Below are 15062 nucleotides of genomic sequence, written 5' to 3' on the forward strand. Positions count from 1 at the left end.
AAGTTTAGAAGTTGATTCTACTGTGTGCAGCCAAGAGAAATAAGAACACAAAACCACACGAAGACTTGAACATGAATGATCATGGCAGCGTGATTCATCACAGCACAAGTGGAAACAGTGCAGGGCCGTCATCTGTCAGAGAACCAGTAAAGAGAATGTGGCATAGCCATGTAATAGAATATCATTTGGCTACGAAAATGAATAAGTACTGAAACATGCTACACCATGTATGAACCTTGAACACAAGAGTGAGATATGAGAAACCCACCCCCAAAGGCCACATATTATGAGAGTCTGTTTCTACGAAACGTCCAGAATAGGCAAGCTACAGAGATGGAGGGTAGATTCCCACTGCCTAGGGCCAGGAGAGGGATGTGGGTGGGAGTGGGGTGGGGGGAGCATAGTGAACACTAACAGACAGGCATGTACAGCTGTGAATATACGGAAAACCACTGAAGCTTGCGTTTTAGGAGGGCAAATTGTGTGTCATATGAATTTTTCAATGAAGCTGTTATAAAACCCAAAAGAAAGAAATTAGAGAATTCCCCTTTTTAAGCAGGCACACTCAGAAAAACCGGTTTCACAATCCAGTGGGAGCTCTGGTCTGCCGATGGCGTTTCTATTTTTCCACCATCTTGAGCCCACTCTGCAAGGCAGCTTTCCTCAAGACTCATATCGTCCCCACCACAAGCCCCGTGTTGCTGGCTCTGCCCGTCCCCAGTCTGGGTAAACCCCATCTGTTGCCCTTGGCCCCCTGGCCCATGCCCACAGCTGCCCCTCCCGCAGCTCCTCTCTGCTCGGCAGAGCCAGCTCCAAATGCCAGGGCTGCCTCGGGAGCCTGGTGACGCGGGCCTGTTGTGGTGTGTTTGGGCACAGAGGCCTGACTGCCAGCGTTGCCAGGCACAGAGGGTGACTAAGCCAGCACTGCTCGGGTTTCAGTGCCGACCCAGGAGCAGGGGGGGCTGGGGCTGTTCAGCTGCTTGGGGAGGGACAGGATTGCTTCCGTCCAGTTATGGCATGCTGTACTCAGGCCGCCCTTACAGACACATGTGCCCGGCAAGCACCGTCAGTCACCTGCTGTGAGCCAGACAGCCAATGATGTCGAGGTGCTGAGAAGGAGTTCTTGGGGAGATAGAATTAAAAAACAAAACAAACAAACAAAACTCAAAAAGGGTTGGGGCTCCAGACAGATAAACATCGAAGTGATTGTCACAGCTCACTGCTGTGCCCGTGGGTTCCACATGCACAGGCCTAGCCAACTGCAGATCAAAAACAGAGACTTGCCGGGCGGTGGTGGCGCACGCCTTTAATCCCAGCACTCGGGAGGCAGAGCCAGGTGGATCTCTGTGAGTTCGAGGCCAGCCTGGGCTACCAAGTGAGTTCCAGGAAAGGCGCAAAGCTACACACAGAAACCCTGTCTCGAAAAACCAAAAAAACAAAAACAAAAACAAAAACAAAAAACCAGAGACTTTTAAAATTGTGTCTGAGTCAAGCGTGGTGGCACATGCCTACAATGCCAGTGCTGGGGCGTAGAGGCAGGAAGGTGACAAGTTCGAGGCCAGCCTGGGCTCCGAGAATGAGAGAGGCTGCCTCCAAAAATAATTAGTCTATTCTGCACACGTTTTTCTTACCATCATTCTGTAAACAATACAGTATGGCAGTCGTCACACGAGTGTGCAGTGTGTTAGGTGTGACGTGTCATGCAAAGCCAGTATATAGGAGGGTGTGCTCAGGCTCTGTGCAGACCTGTGCTATATGGGTGGACTTGATCTCTGTAGCACTGGAATGATTCTCTTGCTCCCATCCCCAGGATGTCTGAACTCAGAACTTCCAGCCTAGCTAGGGACTAGTGTGAGGGTGGCCTCTGGGAGGGGCTTGGAAAATAACCATCTATATGTCAGTAAGGGTGACCACCAGAGCAAAGCAGGCTGGCCCTCAGCCTTGGGGGAGCTTCTGCAGGACAGGCTGGGTCCTCGTTAACATCTGTGTAACAGAAGCCTGTGTAACAGGGCTTGCAGTGGAGCAGCGGGATCTGGTCTAGCTTCTATTTCTCAAAGCTTCTGGCTGCTAGATAGGGAATGGACAAGTTGAGGGGACCAAGAAAGTCTGCCATCCTCTTTCTGCAAGAGGCCACAGGCTGGCAGGAAAGTCCCTCTCTTGTGGGATAGGACATTCAACACCGTCACTGTTGGCACTTGAAATTTAAATTTAAATCAAGCACTAATCATGTCAGTAAACTTTACCTATGTAATTTAAAACTTAAGGAAATAAACCCCAGGGGCTGGAGAGATAGCTCAGCAGTGACTCGCTGCTCTTGCCGAGGACCAGCACCCACACGGCAGCTCACGATCATCTGGTGGATTGGACACATTCTTCTGACCCCTGTTGACACCAGACACACAGGTGGTGCGTATACATGCTTGCAGACAAAACACTCAAAGACATAAAATCAAATAAATAAATCTTTTAAGTAAGAAGAAAGAATGACCCCAGCCAAAATTAACAGTTCCTTAGTTCCTGTTGCCTTTTAAAAAAATTCATATTAGTTAAAATATAACTAATGTAAAAAATTTGAGCCAGATTGGTGGAGCATGCCTTTAGTCTGGAGGCAGAGGCAGGTGGATCTCTGAGTTTAAAGTCAGCCTGTTCTACATAGAGAGTTCCAGGCTAACCAGGACTGCATAGTGAGACCTTGTCTCAAAATAACAAAAATAAATAAGATAATAATTATTATAATAAAAGCTTTGGAAATGAATGAACAAATACAGACTTAAGACCAAAGAGGCACAGTGAAGTGTAAATTGAAAAAATTTACCAGGAGCTTGTGGGTTTGCTGTGGCTTCTTTGTTCGCCTTTGTTTTTTAATAAATACTCAATTTTTAAAAATTAACCCCCAAACCAGTTCAAACCCCGGAAAGTAGCCGTCCAGGCTGCTGACCACGCTTCCTGGCTGTGAGCTTGGACAAGTTTTCACCTCTTGTCCCAGTTTGGTCTCTGTTGCTGTGACAAATTCCATGACCAAAAGCAACTTTGGGAGGAGAAGGTTTACTGCATCTTACAGCTTACAGTCCAAGGAGGTGGAACCCTGGAGCAGGAACTGAAGCCACAGAGGAGTGCTCCCTTGATGCCTTGCTCTTCAGGGCTTGCTCAGCTTGCTTTCTTTACAGCCAGGACCATATCTGCTCAGGAATGGGACCACCCACAGTGGGCTGGGCCCTCCCCTCCCACATCAATCTTTAATCAAGAAAATGCCCCCACAGACTTACCCACAAGGCAATCTGTTGGAGACATTTTCTCCATGATGCCCTGGCTTGCGTCCAGTTGACAACACACGAATCAACACACCTCTAAAAGGTTTGGTTGCTTTAGTAAGGTAGGAGGAATAAAGCCAGCACAGATCACAAATGCTTAAAACAGCCTCCACAAGGACTGTGTAGCTATGCCAATCAAAAAGCCTGGGGTTTAATTCTTCTAGGATTTCCTGAACACCTAATGTGAGCTGGGCCTGAGTAAAGGCTGGAGTTCCAGGGATAGGCATAAACAGACAAGCTTCCATGAATCACAACTTGGTATAAAGGGGACCCGTGGAAGACTGTTAAAATGGGTCTCGGTGGCCCAGAGGGAGGATGGGTAGTTCTGCTTAGGGCAAAGTCATGTCCAGCTTCTGTAGTAGATACTGTTTACTCTGGGTTTTAGTGGATGCATAGGAGTTTTCCAGGTAGACAGACAAAAATTAGAACATCTGAACAGAAGGAACAGTATTGGGGGGAAAGTGCAGAGGCCTGAATTGGTAACCATCAGAATATCCAGTGCAAGGTTGACCAGAAGGACCTTTCCCTAGGTATCGCCTTTACTTCACACATAGAAGGTGCTTAAGCCAATGGGGCAGTAAGACTGGACCCCATCTCCTCATTCTGAGGAGCTGGCTACAAAATATCGCATAGAGAGAACACTGACTTCTGCAGCCACTCAAACGAGTGAGCTTGTGGCCTTCTTGCCTGAAACCGGGCCTGGGGTTCTACCTGTAGCGCATCCCAAAAGTTCAAGGGGATAAGGGGGATGGTGGCCAGATACAGACTAGCAAGAGGTACTCAATGCCCATCTCCATGACCCTGCCTCACCCAACTAGCCTGTGGGAAGCCAACTAGCCAGGCTGGTGTGTCCGCACCCATCTGCTTCATGCCCCATGCACACCCAGCAAGCTCTTCTAGGCAGACTGGCTAAGCCTGACTTGCTCAGAGTGGGGAAGTATAGTGTCCAGGGATCCATATTTGTCCTTGGCAGGGACCCTTCTGTTAGATCTTATCACAACCCTTTTGTCTGACAAGGTCACTCAGCCAGTCAGAATGTCCCTACAGACAGGCCCCCAAGCCCCATCCATCCTTTCTGCTGTACACTGGTGTGTGTATTGTGGGTTTGAGAGCCACCAACCAATCCTCATATTCCCCAAGCTCCTTATATCCATCTTAAGGGACCCCTGCAGTTCCTGGAGACCTTACCTATGTCTCAGCAGGCTCTTCTCTCTGCTGGGAAGGCCCCTCCTTAAAATTCTTCCTCCCCTCTAACCCCTACCTAGTAAACTCTTACTGAGTCTGTTGGGCTCTGCCCAGCTGCCTCCTCCTCTGAGAAGTCTTCTCTGAGTCTCAGGCCAGCAGCCAGCCCTGTCAGCCTGAACCACAGGTGCCTCTAAGTCACAGTGACTGAGAGCCACACAGAGGCACAAAACAGACTCTCAACTCTGACATCACCAGCATCTTGGGGTAACTTTGTAATAAGTGAATGGAAGAAAAATTGTATCAACCAACGAACTGCTTTAGTGCCCTGCTGTGGAGAGCAGTGATGTGGGCAAGAGTGGAGCGGACTCTCAGCCGATGCCACAGTAACCTCACACACTGCGGGTGGGAGTGGCACCTCTAGAAGAGGCCACAGGACCGTCCAGAGCATCAGAGCTCGTACTGGGTGCTGGAGCTCCGAGGACACAGGCTTCGGGCTCCGACTCACTCGGCTCAAATCTTAGTTTTGCAACTACCAGCTATGCACCTCAGGAAGCAACTTAACCTCTCTGATCCTCCGTACTAAGATGAGAACAAGTCCCCGCCCCCTAGCACTGAGGTAATAGGAAATGCCTAGCATAGCACAGGCTTAAAGAACTTCATTCACTTCCCTGGACATCAGGAATCCTCGTTGCTCTCCCTAACATCCAGTGGTGTTCACATCCGCACTTGTACCAAGAGCCCAGGCCAAGGTGTCTCCTGACTGGCTGTGAATTCTTGGTGTCCATGCTCCCAGGACCGGCTCCAACCAATTCCCTGTGACACTGGGCCGGAAGAAACTCCCTCACGGGCACCTACATACTCGTGTGAGAATCCACACTGAAACGTGGCAGGTGGGGCCGAGCCCATCAGAAGCAGCAGGGCCAGCACCGCTGAGCCCCAGCAAGAGCAGGGGCCAGCAGCGCCCAGACGCTCTGGATCAGGGACACATTTGCTGTCCCCACAGCAGGTGCATACTGTTTATGCTGTTTCCCAGGCAGCAGAATCCAGCGGCCTTGGCCAAGAGCTCTAATTTTAAACACTGGGTTCTGGGCAGGCCGAATTAAAGGTCAGATCCTGGAGGGCTACCCAAAAGATGCACACACTAAAAAAAGATTACCCTCAGTGCAAAAAGACACCCTGCCTCTGTCCCAGTGTCTACATTGCCTGATGTGACAAGGACACACCTGTCAGGACCACCTAAGAGGCTGCAGGAGGCATTACCAAGGCCGGTCCTCTCCTACCCTGAGTCAGGAGTCTCCAAACTGCTGGACTCCAAGAATCCCACCCGGGAACCCCAGTGACTGACTCCACACAGGGGATTCCTGAGGCTCCATTCAGGTTTCTTAATGCTTTCATTTATTGAGTTTGTTTCTATCGGAGTCCTAATCGGGTCCCTTGCAGTGACCTTCCTGTAGTCCCACATCTGATGTCTCATGACAGCGGCACATCTTGGTGGTGTCATTTGCCAAGGTCCTTTGTCTGGTGGCTCCTGCCTAGTGATGGGAAATAGAAGGGTCTGGTGGATTCAGGTGTGATATGACAAACCCCCACTTTGTGAGTAGTATCTTGTTCTCTCAGCCAAGGCTCGGGTGACCTGCTGCTGTAGTTTTCTATGGTGTGAGATGGCCGCCCAATGTTCCCTTCAAGTCATGGATTAGTAGAACAATGGGCCTTGTACTTATCCATCCTTTCACATTTCTAAGCAGGACAGAGTCTAACAGAACTCCCCTCGCTCGCCATCCGGTTGCGTGTAAGCACTGTTCACACAACTGAAGAGGCACAGTAACTTAGGATCCCCCTTTATTTGGTGGCACACTCTTGTGTCTGAGCAGAAGCCTAGGCACAAGCGTTCCAACGCACAGACCAGGGCCACAGATCTCTGTCCTGGACTCCACCCTCATCCCGGCCACAGTCCCTCAACGCAGCCCCCACTGCGGGGCTGGTGACCATTGTTCTGCGGCTTCCGACCCAAGGCCGATGGGAACTAGAGGCGCCTTCCTGCTTGAGGCCGGGCCCTCGGGAGGAACCGCGTTCCAGCGCTGGGCTGCACTTCCTGCTGCTGAATCGCCACTGCCCGGGGCCAATAGGGGGCGCTGGGCTTGGGGGACCGCCTGCCCCGGCTTGCCCTCAGCAGCTAAGGAGTCTGAAAGCCACCTGATGGGGCCACCTCAGGACAACTGCAGGGGTTGAATCTCACGGCCAGATGCTCGCTCGCTATCCCCAAAGATGCAGGCATGACATCTCTTAGCGACAAGCCGGTCAAATAGGTAGTTGGCCTTGGTACAAAGTGACTGAATTCAGACTTACCAAGGATGGAGGGCATTATTTTTTCACAGAGCAAAAAGTGGCCCAGTGCCGGAACAGCCCCACAAGCTGCAAGCTCTCCCACTGGACAGCCATGGGGAAGCTGTAGCCCCCTTTTCCCCTCAGTTTCCTTGTGAGATGGGGACTGTAACAGCACCTACTACACCAGTTGTTGTGAACATTGGCGAAAGCACACAGTTCAATCTTTGCTTTTCTAAAGTAACTTCTAAGACCCAGAGGGACTGAAGAGAGCCAGGGTGACCAGCCAACCCTACAGGGCTTCCTGGATGTGGATATTTGGTACTAAACCCGGGACAGTCCTGGCACACTCAAGAGATGGTTTCCATCACCAAACTGATCTGGTAAAGCCCCAGTTTTATGCTCAAGGCTATGGTTTCTCCCAGAAGCCCTTGGGTCTTTGATCCTGGTCTCTGCACCATGTCCTTGCTTAGCCACAGGAAGACCAGACGTTCTTAACATACAAAAATTTTCCACATCCTTCAGGGCAATCTTTTGATGCCAGAAATAGTCGTCAGGATTTGGGAGTCAGCCCAGGCCACTAAAAATAGCTCCACTGCCCCCTAGAAGGCCTGTCCAGTTGGGCCCCAGATGCTCTGAACCTAACGAGGTGCCTGTCCCCAACCAGCACCTTAAATGAAAAAGAGTGCTGCTGGACTAGGTGGCTGGGTACCCACGGAGGTCAGCACCACTCAGCTTCCTCAGACCTGGACACGCCCTTCTCTCCACCCAGGAGAGCCCGACACAGTCACACTAGTTCACGCCTGGACAGTCACAGGGCAGCCTTACCCTCCTTTCCCAGCCGCACTGCCACAGACCTTAACACGCTTCCATACATACATAACAGCACAGATGCACACCCACGCCGAGTGTCTCGGATCCCGACTCTCCTGTCTACATTCCCAAGGCCGTGTCTCCACTCTTGTTCCTCCCCAGTTTCCACCTGGCCTTCGAGGAGATGGCCTTTTGAATTAACTTACTTTTTCTGTGTCTATGTGAGTGCCTGTGTGAGTTTATGTAGACTGTACGCGTGTAGGTGTCCTCGGATGCCAGGAGAAGGCATTGTATCTTCTGGAGCTCAAGTACAGGCAGTTGTGAACTACCTGAGGTGGTTGCTGGGCATCTGTCCCATATCTTCTGCAAGAACAGTCAGTGTTCTTAACTGCTGAGACATCTCGCCAATCCCATGGCCTGTTGTTTTTCTGGCATTCAGGATTGAACCTAGAACCTCAAGTATGCTAAGCATGCGTTATACCACTAACCTATGTCCCCAACCCTCTTTTTACACTTTATTTTGAGACAGAGTCTCACTATTTACCCCAGGCTGCCCAGAGCAGTGACTCTGGGGCTCCAGGTCACCTTGTGCTGTCCCTGGTCAGCAGGGGCTCTGCCACTGGAGGGGCTACAGCTTTTCCTGTGACCACCCTCTGGAGCTGGAGCCAGAGCCCTTATACTCCCTGGGGCAACCTGGACTCTGAGAAGGACAAGGCAGAAGGGGATAGCCCTGGAAGGAAGTCACCTAGGAGCCCGGAGAGAGGATGTGTGTCTATTGTACATTCGTCCCAGTTCACAGAAGTGGACACTAACATGAGCTGTGGCCACTGGCTCTCGGCCCCCCAGTAGATTCACCACTCTGCCAGATGGAGATGGTGGCAGCCTCTTTGGACCTTGGGACAGATGGGAACTCTCTGCACCCTCTTCAGTTTTAATCTGAACCTAAAAGCACTCTAAAAACTAAGTCCATGGAATTATTTTTAAAGATCTACTCATACAAAGTGGATAAACTCAACAGTTGCATTGACTAAACAGTCAACTGTGGTGGGAAGAGTGAGGCGAAAGTTATTGCCTTAACAGAACTCTAGAAAACACTGGTTGGCTAAGGTGGGAGGGAAGGGTACAGGAAATGTGTGTGTGTGTGTGTGTGTGTGTGTGTGTGTGTGTGTGTGTGTATCCTGTATTTAAAACATGTTGGCAGGAATAATACAATCTGTATTTTTCAGACTTCAAAAATATGTAAAACCAAGGCCTGGAAAGATATCTCAGTGGCTAAGAGCACTTACTGCTCTTGCAAAGGACCAGAGTTCTGCTCCCACATCCACATCAGGAGGCTCAGGACTCCTGTGACTCCACATCCAGTGAGATGTGACACCTGTGGACACCTGCACTTTCCTATACACACCCACACACAAACACATACACAGTTATGAGCCAATTTTATTAAAAGTAATAAACCCAGGTGTGGTGGTGCACGCCTTTAATCCCAACACTCAGGAGGCAGAGGCAGGCAGATCTCTGAGTTTGAGGCCAGCCTGGTCTACAGAGTGAGTTCCAGGACAGCCAGGGTTACACACAGAAACCCTGTCTCAAAAAAAAAAAAAAAAAAAATCCAAAATAAAATAAAAAGATATCTTAAAAATACGTAAAACTGTAAAAATTTGTCAGCACTCATTAAACTGCAAAGCTGAGACTAGACATGTTTGTTGAGTTAAATTTTATGTCACCAGCTTACAAAGGGGGCTCACTAGGACTAATGACAAGGACTCTACCTCTGTCCTCTACACAGCAAAGGACTTGACCACTCACAGCACAGCACAGGACACATGCTCCGATTTTGTACCGGTTCTCTAGAACTCAGTCTCCATGGGGCCAGTGCAGAGGGCCAGGTGGATGCTGCTTAGTCTGTGCTGGAGCCGAGGTACCAAATGGACCCCTGGTCTGCAGCTGCATCAGTCCAGGGCATCCCCACTGTGTACGCCATCCACCAGCTAGCAGCTCTGTAGCTGCCATGGCTGCGGATGCCGTTCTCGGAGTCGGAGGACCGCTGTGCTAAGTGATTGCGGCGTCAGAACAAGGCTGCCGTTGTCTCAGGCTGCGTGCAGACGGAGGCTGATGTTGCCTCTGAGCAGCACAGTTATCTCATCTAAACACTAACCATAACAAGCCCCAGCTGCGACCTTAGCGTGCTGTGGTCATGCCGCAGGGTTCCACATGTCAATGAGCAGACTGAGTGAGTTGTCACATCCTCCCCATAACCAGTCCCAAGGAGAAACAACTCACATTTCAAAACTTAGTCCTCAAAAAAGAGATGGGGTGTCAGTGAGCTCCTGTGAAAAGGCTTATCTGCCTTCCCGGAAGCCCGATGCCTTATCTGGGTGGGACTTGATTTCTGTTTGCTGGTTCTCGGTAGACTCTTTCGAACCTCCCACCTCTCCAGTCTTCCACGTGCTTTCCTGCATGGTTCGGGTGTACTCCTGTAGTGTCCCCAGACTGGTGTTAAGAGCATCCTAAACTGGGCTCAGCGATGCTGCTGTCCATTCACACATGCCAGAGACACTATCCTGGGTTTCCTGTAAGTGGAAAGGTGGACACTTACACTTAGACACTTAGGTGCCTAAGAAAGACACAGTTCAGAGCTAGGGAGACGATTCTGTGGTTAAGAGCACTTGCTGCTCAATCATGAGGCTTGGAGTTTTGCCCCAGAACCCACATTGAGAGGTTCACAGGGGATCCCACACATTCCTCTGGCCTCCACAGGTACCCACATTCTCTCTCTCTCTCTCTCTCTCTCTCTCTCTCTCTCTCTCTCTCTCACACACACACACACACACACACACACACACACACACACACACATAAATAGAATCATTTTTTAAATTTAGTCATATAGTACTTATACACTCCACAGCTTCACATACCATGATGGGGGGCATGGAATGCAACATCTGTAGATGAAGGTAGGACTAGTCTGATCTCAGCCCCTGCATATAAGGGTGAGCTACTCTACTGGGCTCTTAATTTAAGGAAGCAAATCTATCCTAACTTACACTGGAGAACTCCAGATCTGTTTTGTTTTGTTTTTGGAATAGAATCTTACTATGTAGCCCAGGCTGCCTTCTTAACTCTGCATCCCAAATTCTGGGATTAAAGAGAAAGGCATTATCTTTATTACCCTGGTCAGGAAACCGATCTGCCTCTGTCCCGGGCTGTATATCCACAAACATCCTTGAAGAGATTGTTTCAGGAAGTGTCATGCCATATAAGAAACTGTGGAGACTCACTCCTTCCCACAGTTCACCGTGACCCATTCAGAGTCTTTCTGTCTTACTGTCCTGCTGTCATTCCCAATGTTACCTCATGGTTCACAGTTGCTGCTCCAGCTCCAGGCATTATCTGTTAGACGGAAGCAACGTACTGACCCTCTTTATGGTGACTCCTTGCAAGTGAGACACATCTTTAGCTTGACCCATTCAAAGGGCTGCAGGACAAGCTGTGGAATACAGGACATACCCTTGACTAAAATCTGTTACTAAGAAGAACAGAAGTAGAGAGAGCTCAGCCATTAAGAGTTCTTACTGTTCTTGCTAAGGACCTGGGTTCAGTTCCCAGCACCCTCATCAGACAGTCACAACCACCTATAATGAGGGGTGCACATAAACTTATGCAAGAACCCATAAATACACACAGATAAAGTCATTGGACATAGTGGTGCACACCTTTAATCCCAGCACTCAGGAGGTAGAGGCCAGTAGATCTCTGTGAGTTCAAGGCTAGCCTGGTCTACATAGTGAGATCCAGGACAGCCAGGGCTATATAAAGAGACCATGGAGTGGGGCGGGGAGGTGGGGATAGTGGGGAATTTCTGAGCATATGGTCAGCTTAACAATGGTCTGTGGACCTACTGAGCACCAAGGACACAGAGTAGGGCTCTGAATAGTCAGAGGCTTTGCCGTCTAGACTGAAAGAGGGAAGCTGAGTGTGTTACTTCCCATGTGGCTGGGACAAAATAGCCAGCAAGTGCAGCTTGAAGAAGAGCCACTTCTGGCTACAGTGACTCAGAAGTCACGGCATCGAGAACGAGGCTGCTGATCACATTTTATCCACAGTGAGGGAACAGAGCGAGGACGCTGGTGTTCAGCTCACTTTCTCCTTGTCGTTCAGTCTGGCAGCTAGGGTGGCCTTCCTACCTCAGTTAACCTAGAAAATCCCTCAGAGACCCACCAAGATTTGTTTCTGATGTGACTCTAGATCCTGTCAAGCTGTCCATCAGTCCACACCATGGCACAAGCCAATCCTTGGCTGAGGGTAGGACTCATCCTTGACCGGTGTGTGGTTGGGAGACCCAGACAGACCCAGATGGAATCACAGACTGTGTCCAGCACACACAAATACGTCTTCCACCCGCCAGGTCTCAGCACTGTACTCTTGGAGCCCTGGGTAGGATCACAAGGTCAGACAGGCTGAAGGAAACATTAAATAAAATATGTGTGTCAGGCCAACAGACACAGCTTCTCTTCCACTCTGTTAGACAGACTCTGGTTGGAGACACTGGAAACAAAAGTCCCAGGTCTCTTGGATTCTACCCTAGACAAGCAAGGTTGCTAGTGGGTCCCCAGGTCCTGTCTTACTAAGGCTATGGGGCTCCTCTCCTCACAGAGGACACATGAATAAGCAAAGCCAATCCCTGGAGCTCTCAGGCAGTGTCAGGTGACAGCCAAGGTGTGAGGAGGCCCTGCTGGTTCTCTTCGGGCTGGGGACAAGGCCATGCTAACTTCGTTGGATATTTTTCAGCCTCTGAAGATTTTGGGTCCATGGTGATTTCAGCCCATCTTCTCAATGCTTCACGAATAAGAACCCGAAGCCCAGAGAAGTTACGTGATTTGCTGAGTGTCACATAGCAAGAAAATGGTGCACTTGGGGCTAGAACACAGGCCTCCTGGCTCTTCAGAAAGTCTTCATTGGTGAAGATGAGGACTTGTGTGTGTTGTGGGATATTTTGATTGCACTCTGACATCCCAAGACTGCCTAATAAAGTTATACCTTGAACCAGGGGGTGGAGCCAGTGACTAGCTGACAGGAATTGGCCATAGAGAAGCCAGCAATTTGGAAAGAGAAGACACACAGGAAGGAAAGGGCAGGGACTAGTGTTTGATCTATCTTGTTTCTGGGATGAGGGAAGAGTCGCCCTTGTGGTGTTGCCCCCTAAAAAGCAAGGTCAGCTAGTTGCTACTCAGGCTCTCTGAGCTGGCAGGTTTTCACCCCAGCCTTTGACTTCTGAGTCTTACTGATAAATAGAACAACAGAGACTTAATCACGGTGATAGAGTCAGGGCACTGGACTGGAATCCCTGTCAGGCCTGAGTGGCTGGTGGGGCGCTGACTGAGGTACCATGGGTTGGCCGATGATAGTTAAAGTATCAGTAGATTCATGTGCAGCTGCTAAGCTGATGGAAAAACATCGTTTGGTGCTCCAATGAGTGGTACAACCACACAGATGGAGAAGTCACACCAGCCAGCACCTCCACAGTCACTGCCTGGGCCTCTCCAAGAGCCACTTGCAAGACTCCAGAAAGCCGGCTCATGCTTGGAAATCTCAGGAGGGGCTCGAGCCCTTGGCTGATGGCACTGTTGCTGTAGACAAACTGAGAAGTCGGCAGATTTGGTGAGATGCTTGGGAAATTCTTCAGGAGAGAGTTAAATAAAATTAAAAAGAAAAAATTTTCCCATGTTAAGAATCAGAACTGTAACAATGCAGTGAGTTAGGACTCTGTATAGTGCTACTATGGATGGCTTGAAAATGGAAAAAATAAAAGATGGGATAAACCACTTAGCTGGGAGTGACATAATGCTGATTGTAATTACTATCAGTTTGGTAATTCATATTTTATTCTTAAAAAGTGGTATGATAACTGTGCCAAAAATAAAAATTTGATTAATAAGATATAATACTTACTAATGAAAGTAATAAAAATTTGACTGATATGATACAAGTCTTAGAAGGACTTACTATTGACAAGATGCAAGCCTTAAGAAGACCTGATAATGAAAATAAGAAAATACCCAGACACAGACAGAGGAATTAAGAACCTACCATACCACACCATTGTATTATGAAACTAAAGAAGAGCAGCCTAGGGTTATTAGAAAATCAACCTTAATTTATCCAGTTACCATACAAGAACGACTACCAGATGATAGGCACACACACCCTCCCACCCCCCAAGGCTATACAAAAGTTAATTTGGATCCTGGAAATGTTAGGTTTGAAGAAATTTAAGGAAGCAGTTGTTTCATATGGTATGCATTCACCCTTTGTGAAGCAGATGTTAAATTCATGGGTAACTCAGAACAAAAAGCTTTCCAAAAGACTGGAAAGCTTTAGCTACAACAGTATTGGAAGATGGTCCTCAGTTACAATGGAAAACATGGTGGAGGGAGAAAGCTAGGGTCATAGAACAATCAAACAGGGCTAGAGATATTGAAATTTCCCAAGACCAGCTTCTTGGTGAAGGCCAGTATGGTGATTTGCAGAGACAGTGTACATTTTATGATCATATGCTCTATGCCATATAGCAGCTTTAACTGCTTGGGACAGAGTTGAAGAACCAGGAAAGAGGACTGAGTCATTTACTAAAATTATACAAAGTTAGACAAATATTTGCCATAGGATATCTTTCTGAATGCTGTAAATATGTGTTGCTCTGATTGGTTGTAAATAAAGCTGTATTGGCCTATGGCAGGGCAGGATAAGGTTAGGTGGTACATTTAAACTGAAGACAAAGAAGGGTGGAGTTGGGGGAGACACCAGCCCACCGCCAAAGGAGCCACATGCCAACAGACCAGTAATGCCATGATCACGTGGCAACATATAGATTAATAGAGATGGGTTAAGTTATAAGAGCTAGCTAGCAAGAAGCCTGACCCATAGGCCATATAGTTTGTAAGTAATATAAGCCTCTGTGTGTTTACTTGGGACCAAGAAGCTGTGGGACACTGTCAGGAGAGATTCATCCCGACTGCATGGATCTGAAATAACAGTTGATATTGGATCTCATACTTACAATGACACTTGGACAGGAAAAGTGATTTCTAAAAAATTCAAGAAAAATTAAAATGTCAGATGTTTTAATTGTAGTAAACAAGGTCACTTGAAAAGGGATTGTAGGCAAGATGTTCCTAGAAACAATATTTTGGCCTCAGCCTTCTGGAGTATGCAGAAGGTATGGCAAAGGTCAGCACTGGACTAATGAATGCAGATTAACAAGGGACAGGCAAGGTAACCCTTTGCCAGAAGGGAAATGCCCTGAGGGGCTTCCTGCAGGTCCCAATATAAAATCTGATTCATTCACTCCCTATCAGCATTGGAGAAACTCATCCATGGAGCAATTAAAAGACTTAATGCCTCTTTTTAAAAACCACACTGCTCTGG

At 48.6% G+C, this 15062-nt stretch overlaps 1 long non-coding RNA gene across 1 annotated transcript; it reads right to left on the reverse strand.

Annotated features, from left to right (window-relative positions):
- Positions 1-5868: 5868 nt before the first annotated feature.
- LOC131915900 (uncharacterized) lies at positions 5869-10220 on the reverse strand. The gene is made up of 2 exons (XR_009380465.1): positions 9915-10220; positions 5869-6028 (listed from the first exon to the last, which is right to left on the reverse strand). It is a non-coding gene; the product is annotated as an uncharacterized LOC131915900 (long non-coding RNA).
- Positions 10221-15062: the final 4842 nt, after the last annotated feature.

The sequence above is a fragment of the Peromyscus eremicus genome, chromosome 8a (genome assembly GCF_949786415.1).
Source record: "Peromyscus eremicus chromosome 8a, PerEre_H2_v1, whole genome shotgun sequence".
NCBI classification, from domain to species: Eukaryota; Metazoa; Chordata; class Mammalia; order Rodentia; family Cricetidae; genus Peromyscus; species Peromyscus eremicus.